This window comes from Xenopus laevis, chromosome 5S, assembly GCF_017654675.1.
Source record: "Xenopus laevis strain J_2021 chromosome 5S, Xenopus_laevis_v10.1, whole genome shotgun sequence".
In the NCBI taxonomy this organism is placed as follows: domain Eukaryota; kingdom Metazoa; phylum Chordata; class Amphibia; order Anura; family Pipidae; genus Xenopus; species Xenopus laevis.
This window is the reverse complement of record NC_054380.1, coordinates 37,272,224-37,292,648: the sequence shown is the minus strand read 5'-3', so window position 1 is coordinate 37,292,648 and position 20,425 is coordinate 37,272,224. Positions and strand designations below refer to the sequence as shown.

General features: G+C 39.1%; 1 long non-coding RNA gene across 1 annotated transcript; it reads left to right on the top strand.

The window, feature by feature from the left end:
• The first annotated feature begins 5,876 nt into the window (after positions 1-5,876).
• Positions 5,877-10,823, top strand: LOC121394188. The gene is made up of 2 exons (XR_005961542.1): positions 5,877-6,544; positions 9,256-10,823. It is a non-coding gene; the product is annotated as an uncharacterized LOC121394188 (long non-coding RNA).
• Positions 10,824-20,425: the final 9,602 nt, after the last annotated feature.

The following is a 20,425-nucleotide window of genomic DNA, read 5'->3' as shown; positions in this document are numbered from 1 at the left end:
CTGACTTGGAAATAGGTTTGCAAGCTTTATCTTGGTGGGTTAATATGTATTTTGGTGCATTTGTAGGTTGTGGAGTTTTGGTTTGGTTGTCTTGGATACACAAAATCCTAAATTTACTGCAGAACTAGTCCAAATACCATTTTTTAAGGATTTACGGCAATTTTTAGTGTTTAGTTGAACCACATCAGAACCCCCAAGTGACAGGTTTTATTTATTCTGGATTGCCAAAACCTCATGATCTAATATTAACATGCTCAAAAAATCTGATCATGCAAATTAGGGTTAAGTATTGCATTTGAAATGATGAACTTGGCAAATCCACAATACATATATAAAAGGCCACTGCTGAATTGTATTTCTTTTCACAAGCTTTGCCATGAACAGGCTACCAATAAAAGACATGTAAACAGAGAACTTTCTATTATTACAATTACTAATCTCCTTTTCCTCAATCCAGTCACCATTTCAGCCAGGGAAGGAGAGGGTCATCTATAACAACACCCAACAACAGCATGAAGCAACTTTTAACAAGGAACGCAGACTTCTGATTTTGTTTTTATGTGCCCTTTGATATATGTCCTTATTCCTGGGAGACTTTCCATTTCCTTCAGTTAGAAAATATGTGGCATAAAAATCAGTCACCACAGTGATCTTTAAATAAGTCAAGCAAATCACAGACTAATTAATAAAATGTATTTGACAGTCATAGTTTATGCAGCACGTTCCACTGAAAGTGACTAAACATATTGCAAAATGCATTCCTTGGTTTATATTTATTTCAACAGCCATGCACTTTGTGCCTTCAATAAAACCAATAAAGATTAAGATGTGGTTTGCATATTTTTTTGTCAAGTGCCAGACTATTTCCAACTTATTGATTTCTGATTTATATCTTACTTGAAACACAACTTGAGTAAAACATACAAGGTTCAATGTGAAAAACACATGGTTGCAAAATTTAGCAAATTTACTTCCCTGATAAAATGTCTGGTATGTTAAAGATTATAAATAATTCTTTAACATTCTGCTAGACTCAACAAAGCAAACAAGATAAATTATTCTTACAAATTTTGCTCTTGAAAAATATGATTAGCATTGATTTAATTAATGAGGAAATCACAGGGGATATAAAGTGTGAAATATGAGTGGTGTAAAAGTTGTGTGTGTTTTTTTAATCACATATATGTTTAATCACTCTGTAACGCTTTTTATAACTGGTTGATATTGCTTAGGACACTGCATTTTACTTCACACAGGCTTGGTGAGTTATAACTCCTGGTAATCCCCATCAGATCATACCTTACACATAGTTGTGTTCCTCTTGGGATCTTTCTATTCCTACTAAGCCAGTTAACTTGAACCCCAAACTGGCAGGTGACTTCTAGTGTACTAACCCTTCTTCTCTCCTCAATGAAGCTTCTGGCTGCGCTGCTGACTACTCTCAGCCAGAGTTTTTTCCAAAACCCATCAGTTAATAGTGCTGCTCCAGCAGAATTCTGCACTGAAATCCATTTTTCAAAAGAGAAATTTTGAAATTTGACATGGGGCTAGACATATTGTCAGTTTCCCAGCAGCACCAGTCACTTGACTTGTGCCTGCACTTTAGGATGGAACTACTTTCTGGCTGTTATTTCTCCTACTTAATCTAACTGAATCAGTCTCAGTGGGACTTGGCTTTTACTTTTGAGTGCTGTTCTTAGATCTTCCAGGGAGCTGTTATCTTTTGTTAGGGAGCTGCTATCTCATTACCTTCCCATTGTTCTGTTGTTAGGCTGCTGGCAGGAGGGGGTAAAGGGAGGGGGTGGTATCACTCCAACTTGCAGTACAGCAGTAAAGAGTGATCGAAGTTTATAAGAGCACAAGTCACATGGCTGGGGGCAACTGGGAAATTGACAATATGTCTAGCCCCATGTCAGATTTCAAAATGGAATATAACAAAATCTGTTTACTCTTTTGAAAAATGGATTTCAGTGCAGAATTCTGCTGGAGCAGCACTATAAACTGATGTGTTTTGAAAAAAAGTGTTTTCCCATGACAGTATCCCTTTAAGTTTTTTATAAAATGTTTCCCATTAATGTAATTCTGTTATTTTTTGGCTAATAATAGAAGTGACATTTCTTTATATAAAATAATTAGTTGTATAAAAGTCCATTTTCTCTTTTTGTATTATATACAGCTTTTCAAGATAAGGTTTAATTTACTCATTAGTAACAGCTTCACATACTCGTAACTGTAGTGATTGTAATGAGATCATGTCATATTGATGTATTGCTATTTTGATAATAATAATAAAGTCCAAAATATGTTTATGGATATCTCAGTATGTCTTTTTGCTTAAGGCCTTCATATACTAAAATTATTCTGTTATTGGATTCTATTTTAGTTATTTAGCTAGATCCCAGTTCCTACTCATAATCAGAATCTTCAGAGCATAGAATACAGGCATCCTAGTTCCCACTAGGGGGATGTTTTGCCTAATTTACTGCAGACGCCCAAAGTTGGTAATTAAGCTAAATATTTTAGACAAGTCTTAATTTGCAGAAATGGCTGCCGGTGTCATTAATCTCTACTGGGTTTGAGAATTTTCATCACCACGCAGTTCTGCATAATATAACTTGTAATTTGTGCTACTTATTTTTAGATTTTTATAGTCATGAATGATTCAGATATGATGCTTCCACAATTATTATTGATTTGATAGACATTTTCAAGGATTATTTTATATTAATAACATTTCAGTGGCACTACATATCAACCGATCCACCAGAATTCATGTTCTTACATTTAAGGATAAACAAAATCCTGCAGTCAATAGGTTGGGGCCCTGGATCTAAAATCAGAATATGTGCTTACTAGCTATTAATGTATAATTACAACTGTTACATTTGTACTGTTGTTTACCTGATACACTGTATTTAGAAATTTTTATATGCACAATTTATAGCACATTCTAATATTTTAGAAACTTTGTGATATTGCTATTTATAATTATGCTGATTGGGAATATTTGACTGATTAAATAAAATATATTATTGAGGGTTTTACACAATGGTCCAGTTGCACCAGCCCTAGATCCTTGGTTCAGAGAACTGGAAATCTGTTAGATGGGTCATAGGCAATCTAAGGCTAGACAAAGACCAACAGAGTGCAGTAAAATATACTATTTCTGTAGTCTAAAAAACGTGCACCCCCAGCACTTGAGTTTGTACTAGTCAGGCAATAGCTGCCCAGTAAAACATCCCCTTTTCCAAGCAGCTATTTCCCAAAAAATTATCTGTTTGAGCCAAGGCATAATATCCTGCATTTTACAAATGCCCATATCTGCTCTACAGCTAAATAATATTATACAGATTTTACAGTTCATATAATAACAAAATATTAATGGGACAAAAAAATCAGGAAAAAGTATATAATTGTCCACACAAGTCCTCAGCATTTCACTGGACAAGTCAGCCTCATGATTATCTAACCATTGTATACCTACCTTTCATGCCCATGTCTCAAAAAGAAGCAAGGCTGTCTACAGGCGGGACCCTATAAACTATGGCACAGCCAAGCACTGGCACAGTTAAAGTGCTACAACTTAAAAGCAGGATAGAAAATAACCTTAAATATACCTTCAACCCTAATGAACTAATAAAAGAAAAGAAAGAAAAATATCACTAACTGAATAGAACTACTAAATGGAAATGTCTTCACTTTGTATACATGGAAGGATATTAGAACCATGTAAAATTACACTCCCAACCCTCTAATCATCAGGAGTCCTCTTTCATAGCAGCACAGCAGCACTTGTGCATGGATCCTCCTGTCATGGCTTTGATGCTCCAGTTTGGTTGCACAAGGATTTTTACATGCCATGCAGAAACTTTGACCCATGGCTGTGTAACCCCTTCTTGGCCACCCCCTGTGCCATAGACTATACACCATTACCCTCTTACCAATAACAGGTCCTGAATTCCCTTTGCTAAGTGAAAGTGTACTGGGAATTACCTCTCATGGCACTGCCTCCACCTAATGGGATCTGAGAATACACCTGCGGGTGGCTCCATTAGGAAAAACAATATTAAACACACCAAGTGCTGTAAAACACATAAACTTTATATAAGAGTAGAAAAGTGTAAAGTAAGTAAGTACATATAACTGACCCACTACACTGGGGATATTTGCAGTCCCATCCTGGCACCTCCTTGCCAGACAAAGTCCCATATTCCACTCCTGGTGGACAAAGAGAGTCTCAGTCACTTTTCCCCAAAGAGCTCTTAAACTTTCCCTAGGTAGTTCTACCTGCCCAAATACATCTCCAGATGGACAGAGGTAGTTGCTCCCATGTAGCAGGCACACAAACAACACCTGTATCTTTAACAGGGACACATGCTGGATCCTTTCACTACCCTCCCAGAGGCAAACTCAACTTCGGGCTCACAAAGAGCTGGAACATGCATCAACAGCGATCACATTCTTCAGCCAAGTACACAAAGCTTGCATCTTTAGGGCATATCAGGGTCCTGTTATCCCTGAGCCCACTGAGCCCTGAGCCCACAGAGTGCATAAACAACCATGCGGTGTCTCTCCATAGTCTCAGGGCCTGGTGCGGCAGCACCCTGGTAAGGAAACAAATCACAACTCCATTCTCTTTGAAAGTGAAACCAGGACTGTCTGTGAGCACATGGCTCCAGATATATCAAACAGTTACGCAGCAGTGACACCTTTTGGAAACCTCCGGTATCTGACAGAACACACTGCACAGGGACAAGGGCTCCTTCCTCCTCCCTTCAATTTAGGTCCAACCCGTGGTTGGCCAGGTAGGGGATTTCACACCAGACCATAGGGGGGATTTAACCCTATGGATTCCTACATGTGTATGTGTTAATCTTCGTACACTTTGATGTTTCGGCAGTGTGCTCAAAAGAACTTTGAAGCCTGCACTACTTTGCAAAGTGTTCTGCTGCAATCTATCAAATACTCTGAGACTGTTACCTCAGATTGATCCTTCTGTTGCTGGTTCCTAAACCATGGCCTGTCTAATGACTTTTTTTTTATTTTAGCTGCCTACCCCAACTTCAACTTAACTTCTAAACTGGTTCTTTGGACTTTTCACTTATTACCTTGAAACTTATGATAAGAAGTGTCATAAGGCATTATGCATTAACCATGCAACAATAATTGTGTTAATAGAACTGGAACTATTAAGAAGGAAACCTTCATTAACTGGTTCCTCATTTGTGTAGACAGATGAAAAATACGAGTTCAGAATCTCTGCTTTTTTCTGTTCTCATCAACCAGCTAACCCCTCTTCTGATATTAAGGGTCCCACCCCTTCCTACATAATTTCTTTAGTATTTACATATTTAAAAAATAATTTTGGATTTCTATATGCTGAAATACCCTTTTTCATCTTAATTGCATTATTTATTAGCCTCCTTGTACTATGTATAAACATTTCAGCTGTCCCAGCTAACTTGAAAGCCTTGAAAGCACTCTACCTCAACACCAACACTTCTATTGAATCACAACGGTTTTGTTTTGGGACAACATTCCTTGCTTAAAAGGGGAATATACTGACATGTATATTTATTAAGCAGCATTTTAAAGACATCCCATTTTTGTTCTGTGTTAAAACCTGTGACAGCATTTCCCACTTAATATGTTGCAGAAATGCCCTTATACTACTTATACTAAAGTTTGCACGTCTGAAATTTAGTGTTTTAGTTGCTCTCTTATAGAGTTGCCTCTGCAACATAATCTCATGTTATTCCCTAAATGCTCACCCACACAAAGCTAGAAATGTATTTGGTATTAATAGTTATTACAAGTCCAAAAAGAGAAATGTGTGATTCTTTTCTTGCTCTTTCTCACTTTAACAGTTCCTGTGGTGGACTGGTCAGTCTATTCTGTTTACTATCATTTAAAAAGTCTATTTTACTGCCATACTGCTTGCATGTCTGATATATTTCCTTGCATAAGCTATTTTGCAAAACATATTTCCTGCTCAGATGTCTCTATAACCCAGATATCTCGCTAGGCCGTAACCAAGAGGAACCTCTTCATAGAAACAGACTTGTGCTAAGACGCCCACATACGTTCGTGGTTATGCCACTCTGCACCTGTTTCCTGAAGACGACTGCTGAATTAAACCGCATAAGAGACTTTATACCTTGTTGTTTTCCATTTGAAGATATATAACCTAGACTTTCGTAGTCTGTAATTTTCCATTTGAAGCTATATAGCTTAACCGCAAGCTTAGGGGGGTGTCACACCCCCCACTCTGCCTTTATAATTTTTTGTACTTTGTAATAAACTCAGAGTGAGAAAACATTTGCATACTGAACAATCGTGTCAGTGTCATTTTCTTTCTGCCAGCCGGTTGGATTTACTTATCATATAATTTGGAAGGGTCAGATACTCTTAGGACATACTTCTGTCCTTAACATTTTTGGCGCCCAACGTGGGGCACCAGGTTCTGGCTGACCACTAGCCGATGCCACAGACGACGGACGCCCAGTAGAGGAAAGGACGGAGACTGATCACCTCCGGGACACAGGTAAGACCTATGTTATTAGTTTCTTGCCTGTGTCATCCCTATACCTACTGCTGATGGTGTTTGTTGTCAATATCGACTTTTAGTAGCCAGTAAAGACAGGTAATATCTTGCCTGGTGTCATTTACCCGACCTGTATAAGAGTATCTGTACCTGGTTTATGTTTTGTTGTCCATTGACTCCGTATTGGTGGATGGGGACATAGGTAATCGGAAAGGGATCTGGTAACAGGGAACTACCAATAGTCGTGGAACGATACCATCCTTCAGCACATCGGCCGTGAAAAAGTCGGCCCCTTATGTGACCCTCCATCGGCAACACTGCCTAGTGGTTGGCCGATCCCGTGGGGTGGTGGTATCAGCTTCCAACACACCGGCCGTGCCAGTCGGTCACTAGTGTGTCTCTCCATCGGCAACACTGCCTAGTAGTTGGCCGATCCTGAGGAGCGTATTGCCGATATTTCCCAGACGTGGGAATAAGGTTCCCTGTTGACCTGGTTTGCAGACAGTCAAGATATCCACCAGTATCGAGGTTAACAGTGTCTTTTGTGTGTTGAATATCTGTAATTGTTATATACACAGGAGGTCCCATGTCATGTCCTAACTGTGTATGTGGTTTACTGTTTACAATTACCAAATTAGGGTGGAGGTTGTTCAAAATCACACCAGGGGGGTATCCTGCTGCCGTGTTAGGTTTAGGACCAATCCTCCCAGGTTTTACGGGCTTTATAGTATATCGCCTCAACGTCCATTTCCCTGTGAGTCCGTACGATCTGGGACATAGACTGATTGATATAAGAAACAGAGTACTCTCCACCGGACAAAACCCTGTGGTGTGTGACAGTCATTCAGCAGCTGGTTTAGACTGGTGTGAAGTTGAAGAAATAGACAGGATTAGTTTTTTTTTTTTTTTTTGGTCCTACATTTAGGTATACCCATTCCTCTTTCCCCTTTATAGGAGACCTCATGTCCTGCCCAGACTGCGTGTGTGGTCTTGTGTTTATCATAGGTGAGGCAGGTTATCGTTTAAGTAGTGTTCAGACGAAGGGTTATCAAAAGCAATTAGGCATATATCCCACCAGAGATCTTTATGTTGTGTCAATGTCTATGTCAATGTCAGGAGCTCATTTATGTCATGTTTGTTTTACTTGTATGTATCAATTTAATCATGGAAAGCTGCTAGCAGAAGGGTTAAGTTAGCAACATAGAGAATAGTGAAAAGAGACAATTCATCTTTCAACGCTGAAAACAACAGCGCTGCTACAAAGAGTTCTCAGCCCCGCAGCCTAGCTCTACCCCGCCCGTACAGTACAAACTAGAGAAGAGGGGGGTGAGGCGGGGGCACACATACACAGCACCAAATCTTAGAAGGATTTTTCAAGACATTTCACAACCCCGTACTAATCCACTATACAACCTGACACAAGCTGATGTTCCAGACCCATTATGAATATAAATCTACCTCCGTTTCCTCTGTTTATTTTGCTGGTGCTGCATGCACAGCTGTCAAAGAGCTACCCAAAAGTAGTTATTGCATCTCGAAGTCAATCCAGCTAAACGCCCAATTATTCCAAGACTATGAGTTGCACACAATGACAAGCAACGGTATATTATAATGCTGAAAACCGTAATAGGTATATAGAAGCAACCCCTTTCATTTCACATCACCTGTTATTGTTCAGAGTAAATATATTGTGTGGTTTAAGAGTGTGGTTTGCTCTGGATTCTCATCTATCGCAGCCAAATATGTACACTCAATGTACCCATTTCAGATATTGCAGATAGATTACATATTCTCTTGATAAAACTAAAGTTGTAAATGACACATCCTATGAATCTGGTGTGGAATTCTGTGAGCAAATTAAATACTGGGCACAGAATAGGTTGGCTGATCAGGCTATAAGCATTCAGGACATCAAATCCAAATCTCTCCATACTTCTGCCAATTCCTGAGGGGGAAATACAGTAGGATATGGACGATGACAACGAAAACATAAGGATTGGGAAAGGAGCGCATGATGCACATGACTGTTTTGAACTTATGCAACAAGAAACGGCCCATCTTCCCACAGTTTAGTGCATCCCCATTGGATAACCCAGATATAACCATGTTTGTGGATGGACCCAGATTTGCAGATGATACTGGAAAAAATTTTGATGATTGGATATGCAGTCACCACCACGGATAAGGTATTTCAGACAGGAGCCTTCCCCACCATCCTGTCCTCACAAGAAGCGGAGCTAAAAGCTCTTACAATAGCATGCAAAATTGCTAAGGAAAACGTGTCAACATTCACACAGACTCCCGATATGCCCAAGGAGTGGCATTAGACTTTGGCGTTATTTGGAAGACAAGAGGATACTTAACAGCAACGGGAGCACCTATCAAGCATGGCAAGTCTGTTGCTGAATTTATGGATGCACTAGCCTTTCCAAAACAAGTTGCCACTTGACTCCCCAGAAGCACGTGGGTAGCGGGAAGACTCAGGAATGTTGTGGCCAGACAGCAGGCCTAGTCTCTGTTCAGTGTCAGATACACACCAAGGGGGGAACATAAATTGTCCCCCTTCGAGATTCTGTTTGTGTCAGCCCTCAGGTTACGGTGTTATTTTCCCCAACAATTACAATTACAATCAGATGTATTGACTGACTTTGTATCTCAGTTAACCAGTGAACTAACAAGAGCGCATGCTCAGGTCTTTTCTTCTATTCCAGATCCCTCTCTACCAAAGGTACTCACAGCCTCAAGCAACGAGATTGGGTCCTAGTCAAGAAGTTTCTGAGAAAGCACTGTTTGGAGCCCAGATTTGATGGCCCCTTCCAAGTTCTCCTTACCACAGCTACTTCAGTGAATCTAGAAGTAAAACCCACCTGGATCCATGCCTCACACAGCAAGAAAGCAGATGCACCTAAGGAACCAGATATTGCTCTATATCCTTTACTTACTGCCCCTGGGACTAGGCCAGGAGGTGGCAATATGCAGGACTCACACAATTTTGTCAATAAGAATGTAGATTGGATTAACTATATTTACTATAACCAACAGCGGTTTGTTAATTTCACCAGGGATCCCATGCGCGGTATTGCAGAACAGTTAAATGCTACCTCTCACATGACCTATCAGAGACCGCCTAGCTCTAGACATGTTGTTAGCTGAAAAGGGTGGGGTATGCAAAGTCCTTGATAGATCTTCCACCTGTGGCACTTATATCCCTGATAACACTGGCCCCGATGGCTCTGTCTCCATCGCAATTAAGAAATTAGAGGAATTATCTGAGGAGCTCAAGAGAAACTCAGGCATCACTGATCCCTGGGACCAGTTCTCCGAATGGAGGACTGGTTGGAAAAAAAGTGCTTGTTGAAATTGGTATAGTTCTACTCATTGTTTTAGCTTTCTGTGCTCTCATATTTTGCTGCTTCATTCCCTGTATTCGCAAACTTTGTCTTGCCCCTCAATATACTCCTACCTTTGTCCTCTCCGCACCCACTTTCTACGTCGGCTATGCCGACGTGAATGATACCGATGAAGATAACAATAATGAATCTGATCCTGCCTACATTAATGCCCTTCGGTCACTCCCTTACACTCCGACCACAGTACTCTCCCAATACATTCCCCTGACCCCACCCACTCCCACCCCCTCCCTCGCTTAGGTTAGGGTCAGTGCTGTTAGTTAAGTTGGAAGGGTTGGTCACTGATTTTGTGCAGGTCTCTCCAGACCGCGCTGAAGCATCATACCCACCATTAGGGTGTACCCCCTCTGGAGCAACTTGCTAACTTCTATCTAGGTAAGGACAGCAAAATAGACGTTTTAGGGGGGATTGTGGTGGACTGGTCAGTCTATTCTGTTTACTATCATTTAAAAAGTCTATTTTACTGCCATACTGCTTGCATGTCTGATATATTTCCTTGCATAAGCTATTTTGCAAAACATATTTCCTGCTCAGATGTCTCTATAACCCAGATATCTCGCTAGGCCGTAACCAAGAGGAACCTCTTCATAGAAACAGACTTGTGCTAAGACGCCCACATACGTTCGTGGTTATGCCACTCTGCACCTGTTTCCTGAAGACGACTGCTGAATTAAACCGCATAAGAGACTTTATACCTTGTTGTTTTCCATTTGAAGATATATAACCTAGACTTTCGTAGTCTGTAATTTTCCATTTGAAGCTATATAGCTTAACCGCAAGCTTAGGGGGGTGTCACACCCCCCACTCTGCCTTTATAATTTTTTGTACTTTGTAATAAACTCAGAGTGAGAAAACATTTGCATACTGAACAATCGTGTCAGTGTCATTTTCTTTCTGCCAGCCGGTTGGATTTACTTATCATATAATTTGGAAGGGTCAGATACTCTTAGGACATACTTCTGTCCTTAACATTCCAAGGGTAGTTAGATGTGTGCTTTCATACATTTTAGCAATGTAATTTCAGTACAAAATACCCATATCGTTTATTCTGCTTATAAAAAGCCAGCAGCAGTACCACAAGCGGTATTATAACTAGATAACTCAAACACAGAATAGGTCAGAATTTACATATACATAATAATTATACTTTCTCATTATTCTGTAAAAATGTTTTTCTATAACACAAATTTATATAACCAAATTACTGCACTCTAGTTACTAAAAGATGGTGATTTTATGTCTACAGGCTGCTAGACACATAGGGCCTGATGCAATTTGAGTTTATTGCCCTTTATCATAGGCTCCAATGATTAAGGGCAATAAGTTTGAAACACCACATGTGTCTAGCAGCCTGTACCTCCACCATGCCTGGTAAAGAACACATGAAGACAGATGTAACTAATATCAATGTAGTGCATAAGGACCCCACATTAAAGCATCAGACCCCATAACAGTCATTTTAAATGGCAAATGCATTTTTACACCAAATCAGAAACCCAAACTCAAGAAAAGCAACCATTGACTCCAATGTATTTGCAGAATTTTCAGTGAAATAGAGTCATTTTGTTAATCATCCAGCAGTCTCATAAATTTTTCGGCAAAGTGAGTTTCACTACACTTGACTCCAATCTGATCAATCGGAGTGTGCAATTTTACAGTACTACTCACCACTGTAATACAGGACAAAACATATACCTGGGGGTTTTAATCTGCCAGATAGTGATGGGCGAATCTGTGGAGTTTCGCTTTGCTCAATAATTTGAAAATTTCATGCTAAATTCGAGAAACGGCGAAAGATTCGTGAAATGGCGCCGGCGAATTTTTGAGTAAGGTTTCGCGAATTTATTCACCTCAAATTAATAAATTCGCCCATCACTACTGCCAGAATTATTTTAAGCGCTAGCCACAAAAAAATGTAAATACCTATAATTCTTACACAGTTTATTCATCTGTTATACGTCATCTTAATAACGTATTGCCTTTCAGTCAGTTTAATTTTGTATAAGAAAGGTGTATAGAAAGCTATGAATTACATTTAACTATTTGTTTTATATCTTAAAGGGATTGTTCACATTTGAGTTAACTTTTATTATGATGAAGATGGTGGTATTCTGAGACAGATTGCAATTTGTTTTCATTTTTTATTATATGTGATTTTTGTTCAGCAGCTCTCCAGTTTACAATTTCAACGATCTGGTTGTTGGGTCCAAATTACCCTAGCAACCATGCATTGATTTGAATAAGAGACTGAAATTTGAATATGGGGTGGACCTGAACTGAATAAACGAATTGAAGTAGCAATAAAAATACATTTGTAGCTTTACAAACCATATGTTTTTTAGGTGGGGTCAGTGACCCCCATCTGAAAGATGGAAAGAGACAGAAAAAAACTTAATATTTTAAAAAAATGAAGACCAATTGAAAAGTTGCTTAGGATGGGCCATTATATAATATACTAAAAGTTTTAGGTGAACCACCTCTTTAAAAGTTCAAGCCATTGTATTCAATTTAAGTTATTTTAGAATGTGGGCTGTATAGGCCTTGTGTATGTCCTCAAGAACAGTTTTAGCCCTTGCTCTTTTCCAGCAGGCAGGTGCATGTAACACAACTTTCATTAAAGGTACTTGTGTCAATTTACTTCCATGTAGTTGGCACAGCGCCACTCAGTCCTTAATACCTTCCATTCTAAATTGAGTGCTGGTGCTCCTATTGACACAGGGAAAACCTGAATTTACCACCACCTCTGGACCAGATGGTAGCACCAAGGTTCCCCCAGAGCCCTGCATCAATAGCTGCAGTTCAGCTGTAGCAAAATAATAGAGCACACACAGAATTGTGTCATGAGCATGAGCCCCTTTACGATTGCAATCAGAATTCTGGGGGAAACACTGCATTGTAGTAAAAGAACATGGGTATTGTGCTTGAAATTGCACTTTGCTCACAACACTTGAGGACAGACATGTTCCCTTATATCTTAACAGGAACTTACATGGCAGCATTGACTGCTGCAAAGCAGCAATTTTAGAATTCCAAGTATGGGATCCATTATGGGATCCCAATATCCAGAAAGCAAATCATTTTAATTTTTTACAAATAATTTTCTTTTTCTATGTCACAATAAAGCAGTACCTTTTACAGTCTTATTGGCTTTAGTTAGTGTTTAAATGTTTTTAGTAGACTTAGGGTATGGTGACCCAAATTACAGAAAACTCCATTCTGGAAACCCCCAGATCCCAAGCATTCAGGATAATACCTATATAATACCATTTGCTTTAAAAGTAAACAAAACCTTTCTGCAAGAGGGAGCTAGTAGTACATAAAAACAAACATTATACGGTATGGGTTTCAAGTATTTCTACAAAGAGGCAGCTTTGGTATTCAAAACATGCATATTCTTAAATCAGAAATAAAAAAAAATCCTCAAGGATTTTCTTTGTTGCGCTAATGTGTGGTTTTAAACATAAGGAACAATAGAAAGGCATTTGTTTAAACAGTAATTATTTTATTGTTAGGGTATTACATTTGTCACTATAGATTAAATCAAGCCTGTATGTTGAATACAATTTCAGATTACTATTGCTATTGTAGAAAAAGATACAAAATATGTTAAATATTGTGAAGTGCTTGAAATGAATAAAAAAAAGTCACCAAATAAAGATGTAGGCTGAGTAAATATTCCCATTATAATGAATTGCCATGGGAATATGTATGATATTGTTAGTAGTTCTCTGCTGAGGCATTTATTTAAGTGTCTGGCCATTACCCATCTAACATAGTTTTATGGGATTCCAAGATTTCTGTTTGTGGCCCTGTGTGTTATTACTGAAGGTGAAATCAAAGCTCTAACCCTATAGTCCCCCAACATGTTTCCAGCTGGATATAGTGTGTACCAGTGGGGGGCCCACTTATAAAGAACTGGATAGGCTGAAAAAGGCCCAGCAGCCTACATGAAAGAGCAGCTAATGACATTACGGGGGCAGGATTATGACGTGCAGATCAACGATTGTCTGATCACCATGTCAATCAAGGGTGTTCCTGCACAGTTTTCCTTATTTGGAAAACCTGTAGACAGTCTTGACCCTGGCAGCCCTTCTGAACACCAGATGTCCCGGTCAAATCCAGACAGGTGGCAACCAATAAAGACGGAGACACATCTGAGCACGGTGAAAACATTCAGCAACTCTATGCCCCCCAGTCCATAGAAACCAAAGAGTCTCACAGATGCGTTAACTGGCAAAGCAGGGATTAAGAGTGACACACAGTTCTGAAGGTACTCTGCGTCACCTCTCACTGTAGCTTTCTCTTGATAAAGATGACTGATAAGCCATAACCCAGGATTGCACTGGCGGCTGGGACCTTCCCTCCAGGGTGCAAGAAACAACTCCCAGCAAGCTGCACACTGCAGTGTCTCTGGTCACTAAACCTGGGTGCAACACAAAACTCTCAGTCTCTAAGTCTTTGAGCAAAGCACATCACGCCTGGCTGGTTTTTCCCTTCCCTTTTGGTTCTTTGGGGTTGGGCTTCAGGAATATCCCATTCATCCAAGACCTGCATAGCCTGTTCCATCCAGGACTCATAATTAACTTCCCCTGTAGGAGCAGACTGTGATCCATTGAAGAACCGTGGCTTCCAAATCCAGGATATGCATCTGCATTACTGCATTTCTCTACAAGGTTGCCTAGAGCAATGGTAATAAGAGTACGATATGAACAGCACCACAATTCTTATTGAAGTTAAAATGCCTTTATTGCTCAAGTGACGGGCATTACCGCAAAGTTTCAGGCCTCATTTGGCCCTTTTTCAAGCTTGAAAAGGGCCAAATGAGGCCTGAAACGTTGCGGTAATGCCCGTCACTTGAGCAATAAAGGCATTTTAACTTCAATAAGAATTGTGGTGCTGTTCATATCGTACTCTTACTGCATTTGCTTGTGGAAAGTGGCCACTGGAGAACCTGCACCCAACCAAAGAAAGTAAGAAGATTTAACAAGGTTGTGCTGACTATTTTTGACTGTAGAGCAATGGTAATGTCGTACACTATACAGTAGTTGTAGATGCAGTTGCAGATTTTTTTTAATAAGGGGTTGGTTTCCCCTTTAACCATTACAGTGCTTAACCCCAGCAGAACATTTTATCAAAGTATGTTGTGCCTGTGTAAACCTGCATTGCATGAACTTTACAGCATACATGTCTTGTTTGCAAACGTCAATATTACTGATGATGTGTCTGAGGGAAAATGGCCACCAGGTGAAAGTTGCTATTTGTTTTAGGAAAATGTGATGGCACTGACAAATGGAGGTGGTATATGCAGTACAAATGAGGTGGCTTTGGTGGGGAAGATATGCCCAATTTATATACATGTTAGGAGAATGTAGGCTTTATATGTCCTTTAATGATAGAGTTGACATCATATTTGTGCCACAAGAAACATAAAACACACAAGTTCTACCATGAAAGAAGCTATTGCTCTCTGGTTTCTATGATATCTTGACAAAATAAAATAGAGAAAGAAAAAGAGAAACCTCAATTGCATCTTCCCATTATATTTTGTACTGATGATACATAGAAATGGGACAACTTAAAATTGAACTTTTAATGATATTCAATAAAATTCATTATTATAAACATTAATGAAAAACAAACAAAGACAATAAAGGTCAGTACAAGTGACATAAAAGGGGTAATACACAACACAAGAGTGGTGACTGGTATGAGCACAGGCTGTAGGTTAATGTAGAATAAAGTGGAAAATGCCACACCTCTTGCCCTGCCTCTCTAGAGATTAGTAACAAGATGCCAGTAAAACTGTTGCAACCCTCTCACCCTCAGATTTTACCCTAATTTGTTATTACAATATACAGTACATGGTACAAGTTTTCAAAGGGCAATTAACCGATCAAAAAGTAGTATGTGATGTAAAGTCACTTTGTATATTATATAAGATCCTTGTCACATGGATTCAAGGTGAGTGAAATCATTTTTTACAAAGCAATTGTGAGAGTCAGATTAGCATCTGTTCCCCTGTGCCACAGGATAGATTAATCTTCTAAAAATGCTTGCTAGAATCTCTGGAAGTTTCTTACACATGCAAATTCTGAAATTGCATTATCTCGTGAGGTACAGCAGACCAGTCCCCTGTTTCCGATCCTGTTAGCAGCAGCTTTTCAACAATGCAAATAAAAATCCATTTATTGCCTGTCATAGGCATAGTGCTTGACTAATCTCCCCGAACTGCCTCCCACCAGCTAGAACCTAAATCACCAGTGGGATGGCAATCAGAGCAATTTGTTTTCCAAAGTTGCCCGAAAATGCCTCACAAGGAAACTTCGGGGTGACTTCGGAAAATGATACTCTCCGAGTGCCATCCCACCAGCGATTTAGATTTTAGCCAACGGGAGGCAGTTTGGGGAGATTAGTTGCCCCAAAGAAGAGGCAATTTATCACCGGGCGACTAAATCTCCCTGAATCTGAGAGTGTGTATCTGCCCTAAAAGAGAGCCAGATGTGTGGAGAAGTGCAGCATGTGAGTAAAGGAGCTGCAGTAACCAGAGTAACAGAGAGAAACAGTGTGTCCAGTTCAGCTGTTAGGTGCCTGTTGCAAACCTTGTTTGTCCCTGGTGTGAGGACAAGTCTTCATTGTATACCTGCCATGTGGGAGCGGCTAACGCATCCAAAGGGAAAGGTATCTAGGGGCAGGTAGTGCTGCCTAGAGACATAAGAGCTCTTGAGGAAGGGAATTGAACTATGATAATCTGTATTTATTCACCCGGAATGGAGGCTGGGACTGTGGCATTGAAAGACTGTGCCAGGAGTTTGATAGTCCACACAGGTTCTCCAGGGCAGAGTTAATTGTTTGATTTGCATTTACAGTTATTGCATTAAATTTTATATAAAGTTAAATTGGTTTAAATTAGTTTTCCTAGTGGAAACCCCATGAGGTGTGCTCCTCAGTGCCCACTAGGGGGAGGCACTGTGCTGTGAATCCCATTTCCCAGTAACTTTCATATGCAAAGAAAATTCAAGGCCCTAGATTGCAAAGGGTTAATTGTTGTTTAACAGAGTGTGATCCAAATCTACAAGAAGTGTGGTAAGAAAAGGGTTACAAAAGGGTACCAGTCTAGGCTTTGCTCGGCCACAAGAAAGATCCTAAAGACTTGCAGCTGCAGCCACCATGACTGGATCCACATAATTCAGTATCTGTCCGGTGGCTAATATTATTTGAAGCTATGACCCCTATTTACAAAATAACAGCAAATGAATAAATACAGTAGATTCTCCATTTTACCTTTTTAAGGGGACCAGAAAAAATGGTTTAAAATCTGAGAAAATTTAAAATCAGGGAAGTAAATTATGTGTGATATATTGGTGTAACTACAACAAAAAGGTGTAAAATGCCAAAAAAAAAAAGTAAAATTAGAGTATGTAAAATTGAGGTTTAATTGTACATTTTTAATGCGGTATATTTATTAACAGATGAATTTAGAATTTTGGTGCAATTCACTTCATATTGGCAAACATTCACATCTTTCTGGCAGGCAAAATTTCTCCAGTGAATCTTTGCAATTTACTAAGAGCACAAGAATGAATTTTTATCAAGAGAAATTTTCTCCAGGTTCAGGTTATGATCTGTCACTATAAAGACAGAGCAGCCACTTTTGCAGCTCATTATCTACATCACCTCCTCCATGCTAATTTCCCACATACATTATTTCTTCAAGGCAAAATTTCTCTAGAGAATCTTCCCCAATAGAATTGTATGATAAAAATTCACTGATGAATTTTACTCCAGGAGAAATTTCAGCACATTTCTTTCATAAAAGCCTTTTTCCACTTCTAGTAAATATTAGATGTGTTGTGAAAACACACCTTGCAAATTTAGTCAATCTTTAGTGAATATCCTATGGCTTACTGGTAATCAAGAACTCCTACATCTAGGGGCCGATTCATCAAGGGTCGAATATCGAGGGTTAATTAACCCTCGATATTCGACTAGGAACCAAAATCCTTCGACTTCGAATATCGAAGTCGAAGGATTTAGCGCAAATGCTGCGATCGAACAATCGAAGGATTATTCCTTCGATCGAACGATTAAATCCTTCGAATTGAACGATTCGAAGGATTTTAATCCAACGATCAAAGGAATATCCTTCGATCAAAAAAACTTAGGCAAGCCTATGGGGACCTTCCCCATAGGCTAACATTGACTTTGGTAGCTTTTAGCTGCCGAAGTAGGGGGTCGAAGTTTTTTTTAAAGAGGCAGTACTTCGACTATCGAATGGTCGAATAGTCGAACGATTTTTAGTTCGAATCCTTCGATTCGTAGTCGTAGTCGAAGGTCGAAGTAGCCCATTCGACGGTCAAAGTAGCCCAAAAAACACTTTAAAATTCGAAGTTTTTTTACTTCGAATCCTTCACTCGAGCTTCATGAATCGGCCCCGTAATGTTTAAGTTCTAAATGTATTTAACATTGACTCAAGTTGAATGAAACAACCTGCAAATTCTGTACAGCTAAAGAATTAAATGTTTGTATAAACTTTTAATTGTAGAACCAGTTGTAAGGAAATTATGTCACCATACACGGCTTCATTTATATTTTGTTATACAGCAGGCATAATTTGCCACCTGCTTCAGGTTCTTGAGGTTATGTCCTTCATTTGACTTTGATTCCTTCTGTTAATATCCCAAACTAATTATCAAATATAATGAGATGACACACTTTGATACTATATTGCAACTTGGAGATGAATCAATATTTTGCTTCATCAGAACATAAAAAAAGTTTAGTAGTACTGACTGTGCATTTTCTAAGCAAGATAAGTATAATCCAGATTTCAGACAGTCCAGAGATGAATATCATAATAAAAAAAAAAAGGTATTGGTATCTTTAGACAAGATAGCCTTTATCACTTCCTGCTGGCAGCACAGATTAACAGAAAAGGCTGCAATAAACTAATTTCCAATTCTGCTTTGTTGAGACCCAAGAGAGCTCTTGGGTGTAAATGAACCACACAGCTAATATTTATAATAGAATTGCTCAGCTAGACTAAGAAGTGCTAAACCTCATATGGTTTCTGTAAACTCCAACATCAGTGAGTTCAACAAAATCAAGTTTAGCATTGAGGTGTTTGACATGGGCTGAAGCTATTCCTTATACTATACTGCCAGTCGACATAATTAAATTTATCTCAAAGACTTTTGAAATATATCAATTTTACAGAAGTGTGCTGTTTCTGAAATAATCAAGTTGCTCTTCACTAACCCCCTCTCAACAATCTGTCTCTCTTTATGCAGAAGTTGGAGTCAGATTTTGATAGATCAGATATATTGGTGTGTGCAATCTTTGCCTAGAAAATGCTGTAGAGCTGACCGACTCCAACATCAAGTTGTATGTAGAAAAAGAATGAGGAGGGGGTTACTAAAGAGTAACTTGATTATTTATTAAATGGTACAGAATTTTTAACTGTTTATAGTTAGTTTCCTTTTCCATGAGAGGAAGGTTATATTCAGTTTTCATTATAGTTACATTTTAAAATGCAACAAAACTTTCTGTGAAATATTATACCTGGTGAATACATTATAGATACCACAAAGTATTCTTTAAACAGACCTGTCACCCAGACACAAAAATCTGTATAATAAAAGTCATTTTCAAATTAAACATGAAATCTAATTTCAATTTTATTAAAGCATTCATAGATGTTGTGGACTAATTTAAAAATCTCAGCTGTCAATCAAATATTGTCTGCCCCTCCTCTATGCCTTAAGTATAGAGGCGGAGCAGACAATTACTTTCACTTTCCATTCAGCACTTACTAGATGTCACTGCTCTCCCCACATTCCCCCATTCTCTTCATCATTTAATTGTGTTGCCAGTGCATGGGGATGGACATTGGGTCCCCCCAATCTGGTGCATTAAAAAGATCCTGAGATGATGCAAGGCTTGCCTTAATAACAGTGTCCACAAAATGGCTCCTGCCTGCTTGCTATAATTATGAATTCCCAGATTGAAGGAAACAAGATTCAAATAATTTATATTGTGTAATTAAAGTTAATTTTGCTTGACTAATGTGATAAAATAGGATCCCCTTTAAGTACAGATGAAGCCATCAGGATTTCACATTGTGTCATATTGTGTAATTTTTTAGTGCTAAGTCCTGCCTCTAGATAGAATCAATGTACAAATTGTAAATATTACCTTATTATGTTGGAAATAACGCGGGCTGAAGAGATATGTTTTGTCAGACACATGCTTTCTCTTTTAATGCCCTCGCTAGCTATCTCCCTGTGTTGCTTCCTTTCCAGGCCTGTGTCATGACCACCAGGAGAATACCAAAATCCTGTGGAAGGCCTTTCTACCGCCAAGTGTAGACAAGGAGGAAGCAGTAGAATCATCAAGCAGTTTGGACCATTCATAATACATTGAGCTTCTGAGAGTGGCAGGTAAACAAGGTTTTCCATGGCCAAATGCATGTTGG